This window comes from Berghia stephanieae, chromosome 3 (genome assembly GCF_034508935.2).
Source record: "Berghia stephanieae isolate SIO BIC M18660-M18661 chromosome 3, UCSD_Bste_1.3, whole genome shotgun sequence".
NCBI classification, from domain to species: domain Eukaryota; kingdom Metazoa; phylum Mollusca; class Gastropoda; order Nudibranchia; family Aeolidiidae; genus Berghia; species Berghia stephanieae.
The window spans coordinates 54,626,184-54,631,183 of record NC_088362.1 but is presented as its reverse complement, the minus strand read 5'-3'; the positions used below and the strand labels follow the sequence as shown (position 1 = coordinate 54,631,183).

Below are 5,000 nucleotides of genomic sequence, written 5' to 3'. Positions count from 1 at the left end.
GGTGAATGGTGATTCCGCCGTGAATCACTATAGTCACTTCGAAAAAATTAATGTTATCTTCACAAAATTTTTGTCATGTATTTCTTGATCTATGAAACTAATAACTTAGAGTTTTGAATTTAAAAGAAATTATAGGGTAAATCGATTCGCTGTGAGTATTCTCAGACATGTCTGAGAATAGGAAAATTTCTTATTGTCAGACATGACTGGGAATAAGACATTTTCTTATTCCCAGACACTGTCTTGAAACTCCGTTCTTTTAAGCATTTATCCACATTCCAGAATATGGAATGTTTCGATATGCACATAGAAATAAGTAAAGCTAATAGAATATCAATAAAAAACAAATTAACCAACCATAAATAGGTCGATGTTGTTTTTGTTTTTGTTTTTAAGGGTTTTACGGCACTTGCAACACATTAAGGACATATCAGCGCCAGTAAAAAGGAAGAAAATGGGATAGTAAAAAGTTCTAGAAATACAATTAAAGCACACCAAAAAAGGTAAGACAAAGGGTAATTGGTTCAAATAAGAAACAGGTGTAGATTTCAAGAGCCCACTATCAAAGTACTTAGTTTGAGATCACTATAAGTCTCATCCAGGCACAAGCACTCCCCACTAAGAGGAATACACCCAAATGTTTTACAAATCGTATGTAGTATAAAGAAAACATAAAACAATGCATAACAGAGAGATGATTTACAAGGGAAAAAATATCATCTCCCAAAACTAACCATACATTTGACTGTTTCCTCTCAACTAGAGTATCCGGCCAGGGCCAGGACAAAACCAAGTAATCTCATTCCAAAAAAAGGACAGAGAGTGAGAGTGCGTTGGAAGACAGAAATAAGGGGATAGAAGACGCAGTAAGTGCCTCCCTGCCCACTATGGGAGGCCAGGAACCCCTACCAGGAATCAGTCGATGGATAGTAGGTTACTACATATACACAATATGCGTCGACTTTCGTGGGTGTCACGGCCGAATGGTTAAGTCGTCTGTATCAAGAGGCGTGTCAAAATCGACGCTGTGGGTGCGAATCCTGCCTCCACCACTTTTTTTCCGTCTTTTTTATACACAGCGTTGCAATAAATGATAAATGCCCCCCCCCCCCAAATTTTATTAAAAATTATAAATCTCTCTCTTTCTCTCTCTCTCTCTCTCTCTCTCTCTCTCTCTCTCTCTCTCTCTCTCTCTCTCTCTCTTCTCTATCATATATTATATATATATATATATATATATATATATGTATATCGCTCTCTCTCTCTCTCTCTCTCTCCTCTCTCTCTCTCTCTCCTCTCTCTCTCTCCTCTCTCCTCTCTCTCTCTCTTCGTTCCTTTCAAGCAAATTGTCATATTCGTCCCCACCCCGATCTCAAAATGTATATTCTAAAAACAATAATAAATGAAATAGCAAACAAACATAACTATTCAGAGAGCGACCAAATGGTCAGATAGAGAGGAAAAAAACAATTATTATTATTTTTTATTAATAAAAACAAATTTAAGGAATTCATGATCAGAAAAGGTACAAGGCCATACAAAAAAGGAGAAAAGAATAGACTCGCTCAAAAAAAAAAAAAGAGAGAGAGAGAGAGAGAGAGAGAGAGAGAGAGAGAGAGAGAGAGAGAGAGAGAGAGAGAGAGAGAGAGAGAGGTTGTATTTTGCTGTTTTGATTTTGTTTTTTTGTTGTTGTTGTTGTTGGGTTTTTTTTGTTGGGGGGGGGGGGTGGATCTTTTAAAATCTTTCTCTTCAGTAAACAGTTATGGAAATATAATAGTAGCTGGTGAATAGGGGTTTTTTTGGGTCAAGTGTGCAATGATACATCATTATTATTGACAGTCAGATCACTACGCCGACGTGAACCCACTCAGTTTAGACATAAATCAATAAATAAAACTATAGTCTACTTATGCAGATTTGTATCGTCATGATTTTTTAAGGTGATTGCTAGAACTATTTTTTGTCAGCCAATGAGCCTCCATTTTAAATCGTCCCGTTACATCTCGCGTGAAACTAAGTACAATGATAGTACTATGCTCTTGAAATCTACAAATGTTCCCTATTTGGATGTTTTCCCTTTGTCTATAATAATAATAATAATAATAATAATAATAATAATAATAATAATAATAATAATAATAATAATAATAATAATAATAAATAATGATGATGATGATGATGATGATGATAATAGTAATAATAATACTAATGATAATAATAATAATAATAATAATAATAATAATAATAATAATAATAATAATAATAATATATTATTATTATTATTATTATTATTATTATTATTATTATTATTATTATTATTATTATCATTATTATCATTATTATTATTATAGTAATAAATATTTGCGAGAAAAAAAGCAGAACAGAACAAATAAATCTAAAGCAAAATATATAATGAATTAAAATTATCGGAGAAATAAAAAACTCAACTAATTAGAATATTTTGTATTTCCACGCCTAGTTTTGCATTTTGCATAAAATATTTCTGCCAACTTGATAAATGTGTCTGTCAATAACGAAAATTGGTTATTCACAGACAGGGTCTGCCAATAATCAAAATTCCAGGGTTTTTATTATTGCCAGACATGTCTGAGAATAACGACAGCCAAATCGATTACTCACCTCCATTTATGGTCTGAAGAGATGCCAATGAAAATTATTTAAATTAATTATATTAAATAAAGGATTGCACGAAGGATAAATAAACCATGGGATAAACGAACGCAAAACAAAAGAAATACTGTAAACGGCAAGGACTAACAAGGTGAGGGTCTTATCGTCAATGGTGGACAAGCGCAGTGAAGTGACAGGATTTGGTTTAGACTACTTTTTCAGGGTTGCCAGATTATTTTTCAACAAAATGCCAGGGGAAGACTCAAAAAATGCCAAAACACTCAAAAAGATGCCAAAGTCTGTTGACTCCCACCCCCACTAAGAAAACTACTCACTTTTGATAGACAATTTACTATCATATCCTGGTGGCTTGCGTGTTTTCTTTTCTTTTTCTTTTATTTTTTTTTTTATTTTTTTTGTTTGTTTTTTGTTTTTTTTGAATTATACTAAATTTCCTGTTGGGGTAATTATTTACCTACTGACTACTAAGTGGAGTGCTAAACCACTACACCACGGTTGGATTTTAAGAATGAAAAAGAAATGTGAAGATGTTTGTTTTTACGCGTTTAGAAATAATTAAGAAAAGGTGTCATTTGAAGTATAATATACAAGAAAAGAAAATGCCAAATGAAAATGCCAAATGAAAATGCCAAATGCCAAATGATTTTTCTAATGCCAAACGGTTTTCAAAAATGCCAGATTTTTGGAATCTGGCATTTAAAATGCCAAACTGGCAACCCTGTACTTTTTAACTTTTTATATTTCCATGTCACAAAGAGTTCTTGACAACTATTTTTGTGTTTATCGAGCATGCGTAAGGTAACAGGAAGTTCCAGTCAATACTCAACATTCCAAGACTTGAAAGATTCTGAACGTAAGTATCAATCAACAACAACTAAACTGTTACTTTTCACACATTATGTTTACAATATTAGTCACTTATTGAAAGAAATCTTATTGTATTTCCCAGAGACTAATATTCTGAAATTTATCTGTCTATCTAATAATAATAATAATAGATCTTTATTGTCCATAAATATGGCAATTTGTCATTTAGTTACACTTGTTATAATGTTAAACGATAACTAAGATTGAACAGATATTTCACTCCTACTTATTTTCTCTCTCTCTCTCTCTCTCTCTCTCTCTCTCTCTCTCTCTCTCTCTCTCTCTCTCTCTCTCTCTCTCTCTCTCTCTCTCTCTTTCTTTCTTTCTTTCACACGTGCGATATACACAACATAAACATATTCATTTCGTTTTCAATTTGTTACGATTGTGGCAATTCGACACCAAAAAATATCATCATTATCAATTGGTCAGTTAATCTTACATTAAATAAATTAATCAGTTAATCAGTCAACGAATCAATCCTTGGTTTTTCTGTACCATATGAAATATTCAAAATTTTTATTGCTGATGGAACGAACGTTGATTTATACTTGTTAGTTCTACATTTAATCTGACAAAACCTTCTCCCAGATGGTAAAAGACTAAATTCATGGTATAAAATATGTTTTTTATTGTTGGTAATTGAGAATGCTTTCCTTTCTATTGCTTTTCCATGAATTCTTTCTACTCCATCAAGAGGATGGTTTATTATTTTTGATGCCTCTTTGATAGATTTTGAAATTTTTGATTTATCTTTAAGTCGGCATCCTCCAAACCTCCAAACTATCTAGTCTCGCCCGATTAAATCCACGGAGTTTCGGCTTCCAAACAATCCAGACTTTCAATTTCAAACTAAAAAGTCTATAGATAGGTCTAAGACTAAGAAAGGCCCACCTCTCTAGGTCTAAGACTAAGACTAAGATATCTAGACGTCTAGCTTAAGATAGACGTTTAGATAGATAGCTAGAGTTGGAGTTAGAGTGAGTGATACGACAAGACGACACGTCTATTCTACTCAGACTCAGACTCAACAAGCCACCATTCATACGGTGTGCCTCTGATACAGTGGCAGGGTCATAAATTACCTATTAATAAACTTAAATCCCAGGCATCACAATTCTGCTACTCACCAGCTTGACCCATGGTTGTCGTAAATGAACTTCTTCAGACTAAAGTAGCAGTGGCTGTGGCATGGTTAATTAAAATTAAGGGAATATTAAATTGAGATATCTATCTCAATCTCCTCTTTACTTACTTGATGTAATTAATGAATCACCCCCTCCACCTACCACCCCCCCCCCTTTCCCCCAAAAGAAAAAAAAAAGATTTTAATAAAATCTCTATCCTTTGGTATTATTAGCGTGTCAGTTGATCGTGATGATGGAAAGAAAACTAAATGGTATCAGTATCACAGTGAGTAAGAACAACAAGCCACAGACTTTTGTTATTGAAAAACAAAATTAGGATCAGATTCAAGAAGA

General features: G+C 33.2%; 1 protein-coding gene across 1 annotated transcript in view; it reads left to right on the top strand.

The window, feature by feature from the left end:
• Positions 1-3,415: 3,415 nt before the first annotated feature.
• The window catches only part of LOC144968027 (intraflagellar transport protein 88 homolog), a 26,694-nt gene continuing 25,109 nt past the window's right edge, over positions 3,416-5,000 (top strand). Inside the window, exon 1 of the mRNA XM_078905978.1 lies at positions 3,416-3,505. The gene's annotated coding sequence lies outside the window, so the exon portion shown is untranslated. The remainder of the gene's footprint in view (positions 3,506-5,000) is intronic.